The 17,126-nt window shown below is 31.3% G+C and overlaps 1 long non-coding RNA gene and 1 pseudogene across 1 annotated transcript; one reads left to right on the top strand and one right to left on the bottom strand.

Moving 5' to 3' along the window:
• Positions 1 to 223: 223 nt before the first annotated feature.
• On the bottom strand, positions 224 to 1,598 carry LOC124934990 (annotated as a pseudogene).
• Positions 1,599 to 15,190: 13,592 nt separating this feature from the next.
• On the top strand, positions 15,191 to 15,870 carry LOC124937104. The gene is made up of 2 exons (XR_007099223.1): positions 15,191 to 15,323; positions 15,400 to 15,870. It is a non-coding gene; the product is annotated as an uncharacterized LOC124937104 (long non-coding RNA).
• The last annotated feature ends 1,256 nt before the right edge of the window (positions 15,871 to 17,126 follow it).

The raw sequence follows: 17,126 nt of genomic DNA, 5'->3' as shown, positions 1-17,126 counted from the left end.
GCTCCATATGCAAGCTCTCAGCTGTTGAACCCTCTACAACACAACACACCATACGATCTTATTTTCTTTACAAATTCGCCTACAAATGAAAAAATAAAGTAAAAAATCTTAACACGTACCCTTTAATCACTTGTTTCATGCACACTTACATCAATCAACTACAACAACAAGAAAACAAGTCACATTATTATTATTATTATTATTATTATTATTATTATTATTATTAACAGAAGACACAGCCAATAAAGATGTACATTGTATATCCTATAGTGATATTCTTAAGAAGTTCATAAATGATATCTTGTGCTTCGTATGATTTTGGATGCCATTTTCTTTCATACCAATCAACGTGGGTTACTGACCAATTGGAAATCCCACTCAGATCAAGCATCTATACAATAATACATCACGGTAAAATAATTGAAATAAGAAATAATAATCTTAAAGGTGTTGTTGATTCAGCGAGTTCAGGAAGAAAAATATTATTCTCCCTCACATAGAAAAATGTGGGCAGGTAATGCTCATCAAAATAACAGTTCCTTCCATCAAATCCTGGCTGTGTAAAGATGGGACAATATCCAAGTTAGCCCAATATTCTCAATTTGTTACAACTATTTAGAGTAAAAATTACCTTGCAGTAATCCCGGAATATATTATAATATAGACTGTCAGCCATCACCACAATTGCATGTTGACGCTTCATTGGGAACCACCGATAAATAAAATCATTTGAGCAGCATCCGAAGAGCGTGTAAACAACGAAATTTATCTTTGGATGAGTTTGATCTACATTACAGAAGACAAGCCTGAACACTGAAACATCTTAAGAGTTTCACATTACCTGTGAACCCTTTCGAAAATGTTTTTTCTCAATTTCAGGTAACATGTGCTCTGTATATCTATCGATTCCATGTGCCCCAGGATCGTCAAAGATGGACACACAAAGAACATGCATCACTAAAGGAAAACAAATTTTTTGTTTAATTAGATACCAACCATAATAAATAACCCTCTAAAGAAATATGGCTATGTTTTCTTCAATCAGAATTGAAATTGGAATTATAATTCAAATTCTAATGCAATTGAATGTATATGATTTTGTACTTGTAATATATATGACTAAGAACATGTCACATACTTGTCAATGAAACTGATATTTGAATTTATCAAATAGCGGTAGACGTATTTAAAATCATGCAACGGTATACAACTGCAAAAGAAAACAAAACAAAAATTGATCAGCATGTTCCTCAAGGATATGAAATCATGATATACAGGAGACAAACCAATCTGACTCACCTGTCAGAAAGTATTAAAAAATGTTGGTTATCTGTGTATTAAGTGCATTGGCCAACAGGCGCCTTTCTGTTATTATTGAAGAGATGAAGTAGAAAATTTTGCATCTTTGTAAAGAGACTTGATATACCTAAAGTAGATTATTAATGATCATAGATATCTAATAAAAATGATAGATAGACGGGCATAATGATCTTATCTTACATATGTCGCTGAGAATCGCAGTAAAACAAATATTAAACATTCATTATATCCTACATTCCCACATATCTCACAACATATATACTCCTTCTCCTGTCCATGATATTTAACTGAGGCAAAAAATTCATTCTTTGCCTATAGTGTTTGGGACGATTTCGTTGTTTGTTGCCTACACATTAGAAAAATATGTTTCGTTAATAACAAAAATAAGTTTTTCCTACATCAGTAACTAGGGTTTCGTGGAAATAATATACAAAACCGTAATTAAACATAACCCTAAGTAGGTTTTCCTAAATACTAAGGATTTTCATTTAACGTGACATTTTCGGAGCAAGGTTTCCTAAATATGAACGAAATAACGACCTTCTTGTGCGTACGTAATCCTAGGGTTTCAAATACAAAGAAAACTTAACGATTTTGGTGTACATACAATTTTTTAGACTAATTTTTGATCTTCTTGACAAAAAAAATTTATGGTAGAAGGGGAGCCGAATTCGAATCGCCATGAAAGGAGACAGAAGCTTGAAGAGATAGATGAATCGGAAGGAAGTTTTTATAATATAAAATGATATTAGGTTTATATATATATATTATTATAAAAGAATTTGCAGCGGGAAAATTTGTTTTATACCTTAATATGTGCGTTTGAAGTGAAGTATGCTTCACTTCCATTTTACATGGCGCTTTGAACGAAGTATGCTTCACTTCTGTTTTATATGTCGCTTAAAGTGAAGTATGCTTCATTTCCGTTTTACATGGCGCTTAAAGTGAAGTATGCTTCACTTCTGTTTTATATGTCGCTTAAAGTGAAGTATGCTTCACTGAAAACAGTCTCTCCACATTCTCCAATGGGTATACATACATGAATGAATAAATGTTTTTACATGAACGCTAAAATGTCTTTATATTGATGTGTTAGAAGTTTTACATGAACCTCTAGGCATATAAACTAATTGAAGTGAAGTATGCTTCACTTCTGTTTTACATGGCGCTTGAAGTGAAGTATGCTTCACTTCTGTTTTACATGGAGCTTGGAGAGAAGTATTCTTCACTTCTGTTTTACATGGCGCTTGAAGTGAAGTATGTTTCACTTCCGTTTTACATGGCGCTTGGAGCGAAGTATGCTTCACTTCTGTTTTATATGTCGCTTAAAGTGAAGTATGCTTCACTTCTGTTTTACATGGCGCTTGGAGCGAAGTATGCTTCACTTCTGTTTTATATGTCATTTAAAGTGAAATATACTTCACTTCCGTTTTACATGGCGCTTAAAGTGAAGTATTTTTCACTTCCGTTTTACATGGCGCTTGGAGTAAACTATGCTTCACTGAAAACAGTTTTTCCACATTCTTCAATGGATTTACATACATGAATGAATAATTGTTTTTACATGAACACTAAAATGTCTTAACATTAATGTGTTGGAGGTTTTACATGAACTTCTATGCATATAAACTAATTGAAGTGAAATATGATTCACTTTTTACATGGCGCCTAGAGAGAAGTATGCTTCATTCAATATTGTATCTCTACATTCTGTTTTACATGGCACCTGGAGAGAAGTATGCTTCACTTCTGTTTTATATGTCGCTTAAAGTGAAGTATGTTTCACATCCGTTTTACATGGCGCTTGGAGTGAAGTACGCTTCACTTCTATTTTATATGTCGCTTAATGTGAAGTATACTTCACTTCCGTATTACATGGTGCTTAAAGTGAAGTATGATCCACTTATGTTTTACATGGTGCTTGGAGTGAACTATGATTCACTGAAAACAGTTTCTCCACATTCTTCAATTGATTTACTTACATGAATGAATAATTGTTTTACATGAACGCTAAAATGTCTTTACATTAATGTGTTGGAGGTTTTACATGAACCTCTAGGCATATAAACTAATTGAAGTGAACTATGCTTCATTTTTTACATGGCGCATGGAGAGAAGTATGCTTCACTCAATATTGTATCTCTACATTCTGTTTTACATGTCACCTGGAGAAAAGTATACTTCACTTCCGTTTTACATGGCGCTTAAAGTAAAGTATGCTTCACATCCGTTTTACCTGACGCTTGGAGTGAAGTATGCTTCACTGAAAACAGTCTCTCCACATTCTCCAATGGGTTTACATACATGAATGAATAAATGTTTTTACATGAACGCTAAAATGTCTTTACATTGATGTGTTGGAGGTTTTACATGAACCTCTAAGCATATAAACTAATGGTAGTGAAGTATGCTTCACTTTCGTTTTACATGGCGCCTGGAGAGAAGTATGCTTTACTCAATATTGTATCTCTACATTATGTTTTACATGGCACCTAGAGAGAAGTATGATTCACTTATGTTTTACATGGCGCTTGAAGTGACGTATGCTTCACTTCCGTTTTACATGGCGCTTAGAGCGAAGTATGCTTCACTTTTGTTTTATATGTCGCTTAAAGTGAAATATGCTTCACTTCCATTTTACATGGCGCTTAAAGTGAAGTATGCGTCATTTCCGTTTTACCTGACGCTTGGAGTGATGTATGCTTCACTGAAAACAGTTTCTCCACATTCTCCAATGGGTTTACATACATGAATGAATAAATGTTTTTACATTAACACTAAAATGTCTTTACATTGATGTGTTGCAGGTTTTACATGAACCTCTAGGCATATAAACTAATTAAAGTGAAGTATGCTTCACTTCTGTTTTACATGGCGCTTGAAGTGAAGTATGCTTCACTTCTATTTTACATGGAGCTTGGAGAGAAGTATTCTTCACTTCTGTTTTATATGTCGCTTAAAGTGAAGTATGCTTCATTTCCGTTTTACATGGCGCTTAAAGTGAAGTATGCTTCACTTCTATTTTATATGTCGCTTAAAGTGAAGTATGCTTCACTGAAAACAGTCTCTCCACATTCTCCAATGGGTATACATACATGAATGAATAAATGTTTTTACATGAACGCTAAAATGTCTTTACATTGATGTGTTGGAGGTTTTACATGAACCTCTAGGCATATAAACTAATTGAAGTGAAGTATGCTTCACTTCTGTTTTACATGGCGCTTGAAGTGAAGTATGCTTCACTTCTGTTTTACATGGAGCTTGGAGAGAAGTATTCTTTACTTCTATTTTACATGGCGCTTGAATTGAAGTATGTTTCACTTCCGTTTTACATGGCGCTTGGAGCGAAGTATGCATCACTTCCATATTACATGGCGCTTGGAGCGAAGTATGCTTCACTTCTGTTTTATGTCGCTTAAAGTGAAGTATGCTTCACTTCCATTTTACATGGCACTTAAAGTGAAGTATGCTTCACTTCCGTTTTACATGGCACTTGGAGTGAAGTATGCTTCACTGAAAATAGTCTCTCCACATTCTCCAATGGGTTTACATACATGAATGAATAATTGTTTTTAAATAAATGCTAAAATGTCTTTACATTGATGTGTTGGAGGTTTTACTTGAACATCTAGGCATATAAACTAGTTGAAGTGAAGTATTCTTCACTTTTTACATGGCGCCTAAAGAGAAGTATGTTTCACTCAATATTGTAACTCTATATTCTGTTTTACATGGCACCTGGAGAGAAGTATGCTTCACTTCTGTTTACATGGCACCTGGAGAGAAGTATGCTTCACTTCTGTTTTACATGGTGCTTGAAGTGAAGTATGCTTTACTTCTGTTTTATATGTCCCTTAAAATGAAATATGTTTCACTTCCGTTTAAATGTTGTTTAAAGTGAAGTATGCTTCATTTCTGTTTTATATGTTGCTTAAATTGAAGTATGCTTCACTTCCGTTTTACATGGCGCTTAAAGTGAAGTATGTTTCACTTCCGTTTTACATGACACTTGGAGTGAAGTATGCTTCACTGAAAAAAGTCTCTCCACATTCTCCAATGGGTTTATATACATGAATGAATAAATGTTTTTACATGAACGCTAAAATGTCTTTACATTGATGTGTTGGAGGTTTTACATGAACCTCTAGGCTTATAAACTAATTGAAGTAAAGTATGCTTCACTTTTACATGGCGCCTGGAGAGAAGTATGCTTCACTCAATACTGTATCTCTACATTATGTTTTACATGGCACCTGAAGAGAAGCATGCTTCACTCAATATTGTATCTCTACATTCCGTTTAATGGCATTTGTGTTGAACCCAATATTGAATCCGGGTTTCTGGGTTCTCTCTCTTCCTTTCAACCCAACTTTGATTTATTAATATAATAATAATCCTGCATTTTGATTGGTCTCGGTAGTAGAAGATCTTAATTGGAATATTAGGTACGTAAAAGAAATTGAGAATTTTTTTTAATATATATATACTTTTAATATTATTTATTTATAGACTGGTTATTTTATTATATTTAATATAATATTTATAATTGTTTTTATTAAATAATTTTTTAAAACTTAAAATATATTAATTTTTTTAATGTTTCGTCTAATCAAAATATTAAATTTTTATTCCATTTCATTCGAATTATGTTTAAACATAAATAAAAACTAAAAATATTATAACTTGTTAAAATTAATTAAATAAGTAAAAAAGAAATTATTTTAAAAAACTGGGTCTAGTTCGGGTCCGTATACCCATCGGTTTTAACATATATTTCGGGTAATTTAAATACCCGTTTTTTTAGGGGCAAAATCGGGTCCGGTTCGGTTCGCGTCCGGATCGGGTCCCCAAAACCCGAAAATTTGTCATGCCTATTGATATTTAGAATTTTGTTTGGAATTCTTGTGGGATGTCAAACAAAACTTATTCAATAGTTTATGCAAATCTTAAGTCGCAAAATTGGGCTCACGTACAAATTGAAAAACTCTTATAAGAATATTATAAAACTATTTGATTTAATTATCAAAATGATTCATGTTGATTCTAACTCAAATCTTCATGGTTCATAGTTGCTTAAATAACCATTATATCATTTATATAATTTTTTTTTTAAGTTACATTTTAAATAATTATATTTTATATAAAATTTTCATATTTATACCAAACAAAATTTAATAAAAAAATTAATATCTTCTATCCTAATATTAAATAAAAATAATTTGATAATGATATATATATAATATTATATATAATAAAAATAATTAAATTTCTTATCTCAATATATTTTTGTAAATTTCTTAAAAAAAAAAGTTTTATTTTTCTATCTTTTATATATATATATATATATATATATATATATATATATATATATATATATATATATATATATTATTCTAATTAAAAATTATTCGTTATTTATTAAGTATAAGACCTAATGAATACATATTTTAAAATTATTGTATTTTTTTTAATTTATTTTGTTTTTATATTTTCAGTGTGCATCACACATGAATTTACGTATTTATTAAAAACGATTAATAGTCTTTAACATTTTTGTCGTTGACTCACCTCGTGAAAAAAATTAGCGGGTTTTTAAAGGTGTATTTTTTAACATTAGATTACATATTTATGCATGATTTTGGCCCTAAATTAGCGACATGAACGAACCCTTTGGTTTTCTCACTAATGTTTTCGATTACACATGTGCATTAACATATAATAATAACATTTAGAGGGATTCGTACCCTAGTTTTAAGTATAAAATGTAAACACTTTAACCGTTAAATCACTTATAATTGTTAAAATAATTTTAAAATTTGTGTATTTATATATATTTTGTAAGTAACATTTTGAATAACTATGTATATTATATAAAATTTTCATACTCAATTGATTTTTGATATATTTACGAAAAAAATACAAAATGAACTCGTGAAAATGTACGATCGGCACGAACAACACGATCGGCACAATCGGTACAATCAGCACAATCGGTACGAACGATACAATCGACACAATTTGCACGGTATCAAGGTCGCGGTTCGCTTATTGTGATCACATAGGTAGTTGATTAGTGTCGTTTGTCAAACGTGCGAACGATCGACACAATCGGCACAACCGACACAATCGACACGAACGACACGGTATCTACTCTAATTGCTAGATCGGTCATTCATCTACAAGCTTGGCTGGAAGGTTAGGGTTTCTGGTTTACCCTGTTTTGTATAGTTAGGGTTTCTAGTGTACCCTATTCTATAATTGTTCTTCTTTGTTACTTTGTTGCCTTGTTCTGTTTTTCATTAAAATGAAAAGAAAGAAAAACAATAAGTATAAGGAAGTCAAAAAATTTGTGATGGAAGGTTTAAGGGAGGTAGATGAAAAGAAAATTGATAGGATTGCTGAAAAAATAATCCTGGACAAACAGGAATGTAGTAAAGGTAAGGAACCAATTCCTATTAAAAATTCTGAAGAAATTGCTACAGGAAAATAAGGGATGAAAGAAGGAATTTAGAAGGTTGGTTATAATGAAAGAGCCAACCTGTTTGGTCTTAAAAAACAGATTATCAAACTCCTAATGCATGCTAAGAAGGGAGAAATCACAATCAGTAAAGAGAAATCTCATCAAATAACAGTCCAATTCAATATTAATTATCTCCAGGACTAGAATTTACTAAAGAAAACAGAATATGATGAGATAATTAAGTGGTCAGTTGATGCAATGAAGGAGTTGATGAAGGCTCCCAAAACCAAGACCTACACTATCAGGAGTAATTCAACATGGAAAGTCAACGAGGTATGGAAGAATAAAGCAGAAAAGAAATTTGAAGATCATGCCTACAAAGGAAAATTCTACTTGGGGGATATCCAAACAAAGGTAAAGGTACTCAACTCTCCTTTTAAATTTAAACTGCCTTCTAAAGTAGAGGAGAAATGTATTGAAGACTGGGAGTTTGTGGTGGTTGGAAACTTCATTGGGAAAAACAGAGTATCATTCCCAACTACCAAAGATGGTATAATTATACAGTGGGGAGAAAAGGAGCTTGAAAAAGTTTCTGTAAACATACATGAACTCTACTTCCTGCAGTTCAAAAAAGGCTCAAATCTGAAAGAAATCTTGGAGAATGGGCATACTTACATAGGATCAAATTTCATGAAGCTGGAAAAGTGGTCAGAAGAGATAAATCTACAGAGCAGACCAGAGGAAACTACCCAGATTTGGTTCAAGCTCTAGAATATTCCAGCCCACATGTACAATGCTGAAGCGATTAGTCACTTTGCAGGTACAATTGGGAAACCATTATATATGGACCCAATAACTGAAGGAGGAGAGCACTTGTCTTTTGTTAGAATTAGCATTGAAGTGCATCCTAGGAGTGTCCTGCCAATGAAAATGGCAGTTGTTGACAAAAAAGGGAAGCACAATGTCATGGAGATCTCTTATGAATGGAAACCAAAAAGGTGTACTTTTTGTAACACTTTTCTGCACAATAAATGTGATAAAGCTAAAGAAGAAGAGTAGAAAAGTCAGGAAACAGAAAAAAAAGGAAACAGAGGAGGCTAAATTCAAAGATCAAACATTTGTAGAAGAAAGAAACAAGGATTCTGAGAAAATGGAAAGCAGCGAAAGAAAGTAAAGGGAATCAAGGTGAAGAGGAAAATAAAATTTTCTGTAATGCAAAGGATTATGTCTAAAATGGAAGATGATCCTCAAGTTGTTGTTGAGGAAACTCAAGATGAAAATACCTAGAATTTCAAAGTTGAAATAGAGAATTCTAAAGTCGATAAAGAAGATTTCAAAACCGATGTAGAGTCTGAAGCTGAAGCTAAAGATAAGGAAGACAAGAATACAAAAATTCAAGTTAAAGATAACAAAGGTAAAAATCCTAAAATTCTCACAAACAATTATTTCTATCAAATTAGAACGGGCTCGTACAAAGAGAGAATTCAAAATGAGAAACAATAATACTCATTATCCTCTTCAATATAATCTCCTTTTTTTGGGGGGGAAACGACTTAGCGTCATTTCATTAAAAATTCCCAAAAACGGGAAAAAAACCACGAGTTTAAGAGATAATTCTAGATAGGCCTAGAATAATTTTGAAGTCGTAACATTCTGAATAAAAGCTAAAAACATTAAATGAATTATCTGTTTACAATGCTTTCAATTCTAGTGAGTTTAAAAAAAGGTAAACTCCAGTTCCTGCAGATATTCCAGTTCTGCTCCATGCTTGGAATTCCTCTCCACGTTCTCGCGAGGGCGCTACAATCCGATACAATATCTTTCCATAACTCGTCAACGTTCCTGCGGGTTCTACCATATACCCTTGCATTCTGTTCTTGCCAAATATTATACACCACTACTCGAAAGCCGCACTTGAACACGCTTGTTGCAATCTATTTTCCTTGGCATTGAGAAGTGCTGCTTCTTTGATTTCATTCCATTCGCTCAGGAAACTAATCAGCTACAGGCTTTTATAGAATCTGTCCCAAAGCTCTGAAGCAATACATCAGCTCCCGAATAGGTGATTTATGGTTTCTTCATTTCCTATGCATAGAAGACAGCTCGCGTCCGGGATGCTCATATACTTGCTGATACAATCACGAGTGCTGAGTCTTTCCCAGAAGGCGAGCCATAGGATGAACTAGTGTCGAGGGATAATCTTCGTTGATCATACAAGAGGAGCCCATTCTACTTTCTGCGCTTTTTCCCGGATTACCTCCCATATTTTCTTCAATACCAGCTTCCCATTGTCCTCAGCTTTCCATTCATGAATATCTGGTGTGTCGTGTAGTTGTATGTTACTTATATGATCAAGTATCCTCTTTCCTTCTGGAATTCTTCTCAAGAGAAAGTTCCAATTCCCGTCTTCGATGTCTCTGATTTTCTCTTTTTCACAGTCCCTTCTGATACGGGTATTTTGAAACTCCTCCTTGTCGATGATAGGCTGGTTTTCGAACCAGGGGTCGTGCCAGAATAGAGTGTCTTTCCCGTCCCCTAGTCGGATGTCATAAAGATCTGCAATATCCTTCTTAGTTTAAGAATCTTTTTCAAAGACCAGCTCATACCTTCGTGAATTTTGCAGGTTCAGATGTTGGTTTCGTGTTTCATAAACCTCATATGCACCCATTTGATCCATAGTGACTCATGATTGCGTTCCAAAGCCCACAGATGCTTGAAGGTTAGAGCCTTGTTCAACTCGATACAGTTCTTCAAGTCGATGCCTCCATCGTCCTTCGGTTTGCAGAGAGCGGTCCATTTGACTTTCTTTCATCATCTTCCACTACTACCTAGATAAAGTTTTTCATCAGCGTGTCGAGTTCCTTCATTACCTTCTTCGGAATGATCATTTACTGCGCCTAGTAGCCAACTATACCCATAACCACAGTTTTTATAAGTTCGATCCTCCCTGCATAAGAAAGTTTTTTCATTTCCCAGACAGATATCGTGTTTTTTACCTTTTCAATCAGCGGCTTGTAGTGTGAGATCTCGATCTGCTTCACAGTCAACGGAATTCCTAAGTACCTTATGGGAAAGTTGCCTTCCTTGATGCCCATGATGTTGAATATGTCCTGCTTTGTTTCGTCCTTCACGCCTCCATAAAATGCCACATTTTTGCTTTCATTGATATTTAAACCTGTTACCTTAGAAAATAATGTTAGTGTAGCCCTAATAGTTTTAATGAAATCAACGTCTGCGTGCGCTAGAATGAATTAATCGTCAGTAAAGCATAAATGTGTTACCTTCTCTACCTCACAAAATAGGTGAAAGATGTATGGACGATTCTTTCGAAACATCGCAAAGATGCTCTCAAAGATCGCCATGATAGCTATGAAAAGGTAAGAAGAGAGGGGGTCCCCTTGCCTTACCCCGTTTTCACCCTTGAAATAGCCTTTGTGGACTCAATTGACGCTAACAATAAAGTAGGATGATGAAACGCATTGCATAATCCAATCGATAAAAATCATAGGAAAACAGAAACAACCAGAAAGTCTCGAATGACTTCCCATCTAACAGAGTCGAAAGCTTTCTTGATATCTATTTTGAAAGCCACTCTCGGGGATATTTTCTTTTTCCCGTAGCCTTTTAATAGGCTCTGCATGAGAAGAATATTATGAGAGATTGTTCTACCGGGGATGAATACAGATTGATTAAGATTTATTATTTTTCCTATTACATTTTTAAAACGTTTAGAAATGACATTTGAAATTATTTTATAAATCACATTGCAGTAAGAAATTGGTTTGAAATCTTGTACTTTCTCAGGTATCGTAGTTTTCGGGATCAAGGTTAGAACCGTTGTATTCTATTGCTTTAACATCTTCCTATTTTTGAAAAACTTTAGAACCCCATTAGTAACATCTTTACCCCCAACCAACCAATTGTCTTTGAAGAACTGTGCATTAAACCCATCAGGACCCGGACTTTTATTCCAATCAATACTAAACAGAGCTTCTTTAACTTCAACCTTCGTGACCACCCTTATCAACTCGCGACTATCTTCTACAGAGATTTTCTTATCAATAATCTGATACAAGGTATTCAGGTGAATTTGATACTGCTTTCTTGTACCCATAAGTTGCTTATAGAAATCGATAGCTAGATCTTGTACACCCTTTTGACCCTGAACATATTCACCATCATTAGAGGAGGAGGAAGAGAAAGAGGAAGAGGAAGAGGAATAGGAAGAGGAATACGATATCTATATTTAAAATGTCAAAATGTCTTTCATATTCCAGTGATCTATATTTTTCATATTTTTAACAAGAGAAGATAGTTGAAGAGAATTTTAGAAATCTTATTAATGGTAAGTAAATGCTTTAATTTGCCTTAATAGGTTATAAAAGGGTTTTATACCTATGCTTTCATATAGGATATACCATAATTAATAAATCATTACATATTCAAATTAAATTATTTTTTTATTTAAAATATAACTTATAAATATTAAGTCATATTAAAACATATTAATAAATAAATACTTATCTTAATACTCCGATGAACCTTTTGAAGATAAAGATTCGATCTAAGTATCTGAAATTGTGTTATATTATGTGCCTTTATAAAATATAAGGCAACATGATTTTTCGTAGGCAAATGCTCAAGATTAATGAAGTTAGTTAAAAATGATTTATATCTTTATGACAATGATTGTCAAGGTGCTTGGTTTCTCTCATAGAAAAATGGTTATTGAGTTTTTAAAGAGTAATTATTATTTTATAAATAAGAAATTATAATAATTAATATAATTAAGTTAAGATTATATTGTATATAAAAAACACTAAATTAAAATAATGTAATAAATAAAAGTTTAGATAACCAATTTTTTTTTTAATTTGAATTAGTATTATTTTCTTGAATATTAATTCATATTTAGCGTTTCAACATTATTACTAATATTTTATTTCCTCTGGCCGCCTTTTTTTTATAACCTGTCTGTCGTAGTTTTTCATCTCAAATAAATGATCTCAAAATAAATGTACTGTTATTTTGAAATAACAGAAATATATATATATATATATATATATAAATAAATTATGTTACAAATAAATTAATTAAATATAATGTTATAAACAAATGAAATCACTAGAATATAATGTTGATTTAAAGCATGTTCTTATCGTATTTCCCTTAAAATATTTACACTGTCTCCCTCGTGCTTTATCGCATATGACTCTCTCTCAGGGTACAACAAATCTAGTAGTGATTCAGTACTGAAATCACTATGCAACGAACTTGTCAAAGTACCTGAATCGATCACCGGGTTTTAAGTTCAATGGAAATACGACAAGTCAAGAATTCAAAGAATACTTGATTGAGTGAAAAACTCGAAGAATATTTAGTTGAGTGAAAAACTTGAAAACACTCAAGAAAACAAAGAAATTTTTTTTCGAATTCTAGAGAGATAACAAATAAGTGAAGAAGAGATATGAGATATATGAAGAGTCGAACATGAGATATATATAACTGGAAATTAAATCATCACAATAAATTCATTTATCAATCAAATGAAACGGTTGATAAATTTCATTCCTAGACTCTTGACATTTCTAGACTTTTGACATTCGATTTTATCCATTGGCATTAAATTTCACCAAAATTGACATTTGAATTTTGAATGAATTTTTATTTATTTGTATTAAATTACATTTAATTTATTTATCCAAATTTTTATTACATTTAATTAATGGAATTAGTTTAAAATTCCAACAATCTCCCACATTAATGGAAATTGAAAGTTTGACCCAATAAGGTTCAATAGTTGAATCCTACATATGATAGGCAAGTATAGTCTTTTGAACATTCCTTACGAAATTATATATAACTTTACTAGACAATTAGTAGACTCGATATCCTTGAACTATTTTATCATTTGTGTAAACGATTACACGTACACTTTCACTTGGAATTATTCCTGATACATGTCAAGCTCTCATGGTTGTGTATGCTTTTTGCCATGGAACACACGCTTGGTTCTGTGAAAAGGTTTAGAATTGAGCCGTACAATTAGTAGACTCGATATCCTTGAAATATTGTATAAAGACATATAACTATTTTTATTGTAGTTATGATATACACAATTGTCACATTTATTGATTTTTTTTATGTAAACATTGTTATAATTAGTCCTACAAAATTTTAAAAGCCAATTTTTTTTTTATTAATTTATTTCATAAATCTATTTTGAAGATATTTATTCTTGAAGATAATATTAAAGAAAACGCGTTTCTTAATTTTGAACTCTTAAAAAATCAAATTGAACAACAACTAAGAAAATATAAATAAGACATTTTCTTGTTATGTTAAGTTGGACATCTTTTGTAGAGAACATATTTCTCTATCAATAGATCATTCTTTTGTTTATTATAATATATACAATAATACTTTGTGTTATTATAATTAAAAACATTTGCCCTACATTGGTGTTAGTACCTTTTAAAACACACATTTATATGAATTAAATCCAAAGTTTTTTTAATTAAAAGATTGCTACACAAAATATGGCTTACAGACAAAATAAAAAAATAAAAAAATAAAAAGATGTATAAATATATGTGACTTAATGTTTACTGACATTTTCGTAATTTTCCATTTTGTATTTATCGAATTCCAAGGTTCATTACTGGATTGTCAAAATTTTGATTGTATTTATAGTTTTTCTTTAATTTGTTGTTAATTTTTTTTGTTTTATATGCTACTATTATTCAAACAAAATTTGAAGAAATTTATGTTTGTGTGATACTTATGAACATTAAATTATTTTATTTATTGAATACAATCAATTTGACACAAATTTTATAATATAATTTAGACAATTTATTTTGTATATATTAATAGTACTTATTATTTTAACAAAATTCTACATCAATTATAAAGATTATATTTATATATATTTTTTTGTTTTATTATACGATTAAGTTTAATATTGATAAATTATTATTTTTGGTTATTATAAGATTGTGTTTAATATTGACTAATTTAAAAACTCACAGATACAATTGTAAAATTTTAAGACTTTAGGATAAAATTATATATTTTATACTTATGATTTATATATAAAAAGGACACAGACCCAAACAGGCCCAAAGTTAGCTTCAGTCATTCTAACCTAATTATCTTTCTTTTTCGTCTGGCCGCCGTCTTGGCCTTCTTATAATAGTTTCCATCTCAAATCAATGAACCAGCTCCAATCTCAAGCCGTCTTCTTCTCCTAATCCTATCATAGTTTTAGATCTCTCAAAACATTGAATGAATCAGTTCCTTACTCTAGTTGCCTTTTTCTCCTAATCCTTCTGTAGTCTCCGATCTCTCATGATTTTCAATGACCCAGTTCCAATCTCTAGCCGTATTCTTCTCTATGAACATAGTTGTCGTTTTCAATGACCCACTTCCAATCTCTAGCCGTATTCTGCTAAAGAAGTTTATGTCTATGATGGCCTATATAGATCTTGAAAAACCTAGTGCTAATTAAGGAGGAGAAGAAACCGTCCTGGAATGCATGGTGAGAATTCCTAATTAAGTTCTGTTTACAATTCAAATGTTTTATAATTTGTTTCTTGATTTGTGTTTTTTTTTAGATCCAGATGCTGAGGTGATTGCTTTGTTACCTGAAATTCTGGTAGAAGTTCAGAATTATGTTTGTAGTGTGTGTAATAAAGATTACAAACGGATACAAAATCTGAAGTTTCACATGCGAACACATAACATTCCGTTGCCGGAGCTCTAGGAGACGTTGAACAGGGGGAGAGGACGTGAGGGAAAAGTGTACATTTCTCCTGAGCGCAGTTGCAAACATCACGACCCGAAACAAGCTTTGGGCGATATCCGGCCTAGAGAAGAATTGGAAGTGTCCAAAATGCCTCAAGAAATACGCAGAGGAGACCGACGCAAAAGAACACTTCTTTGTGGGTGAGAGAGGAATAAAAAGATGTGTAAATTATAGCGTGTAAAATTAAGGTTTTCATTGGTGTTATTTTTTATTTCCAACTAATTATGTGTTTGGTTGTGATTTTGAACATTAATGAAATAATTTGGTACCTTGATCTGTAGTTTGTTTCCCTTTACTGAATGATACTATACTTTTATTCATGCAATAAGTTTTAAGTTAAATTTATCTACAATAATAATAACATACTTAATAAGATTAAGTCAAATTTAATATTAAGTAAACAACATTTAAGAAAAATAAAAAAAATGTAAATCAAAATTATTTATAACAATAATTAGATCAAAATATGAATTCACTAAGACCATACACAAATAGGGCCAGCAATTTTGGACACGACAAGAATACACGACCCGGGCCGAACACGAAAATCAGGTATCTTTTTGTTCGGGTCAAAATCAGGTTGACCTGTTTAATCTAATTAATAAACATGTCAAAATCGGGTCGACCTGACATGACCCAAAATAGACCCGATAACCCGTTTACAAGTTTCTTTTGTTCGTTTTTGTGTTATTTTTTTTATCCACTCACTCATTTTCTTTTGTAAAATTTTGTATAAGTGAATTTGTGATTTAACTTTATTTTTATTTTGTATTGATGTCATTTTAATTTGAAATAGTGAGATATGAATTAATTACATCGAGTTTAGTTCGAGTTGGGTTAGATAAATCGAGTCAAACAGGTCAAACGGATCAGAATTAGGTCAAACATAAATAAACAGGTTAGGTTTATGTTAGAGATTTTTGACCCGAAATATTAAATATGTCAGCTTTAGGTTAGAATCGTTGAACTCATTAACTTGTCAACTCAAACCTGCCAACTTAAAAATTAACTAAATTGTCTTTCCCGAGATGTTATTTAATATTTAAAACAAATTTAGTATAAAGATGGACTCATTTAACAAAATTAATCTTTTATAAATTTATATATTTATTAATTAAATATTATTATCTTTCTCTCTCCTTATTTTTATTAAATAATTAATCAATTTCTCATTTTACTTTTTTTTCTTTATTAATTAATTAATTTTGTTATTTATCTACAAAATTATATATTTATTAATTAAAATTTTTTTCTCTTTCCTTCTTTTTATTAAATAGTTAATCAATTTTTCATTCTACTTTTTTTTATTAATTAATTAATTTATTTATATATTTTTCTTCATTTTTATGTTCATATTTTAGTATTTAATATTTGATTATTTTAATTTTATATTTTTCTTATTATTTTTCTAAATTTCCTATATCAACACTGAATATTTTAAAATTATTTATCTTTTTATGAAAATAATACTTAAAAATTAGTCAAATTATAATGACTCATCCTTTCAACAATAAAATATCACTTAATTTGAATAAT

This window comes from Impatiens glandulifera, chromosome 4 (genome assembly GCF_907164915.1).
Source record: "Impatiens glandulifera chromosome 4, dImpGla2.1, whole genome shotgun sequence".
Classification (NCBI taxonomy): Eukaryota; Viridiplantae; Streptophyta; class Magnoliopsida; order Ericales; family Balsaminaceae; genus Impatiens; species Impatiens glandulifera.
The sequence above is the reverse complement of the archived record's forward strand: the minus strand, read 5'-3'. Positions and strand labels throughout refer to the sequence as shown.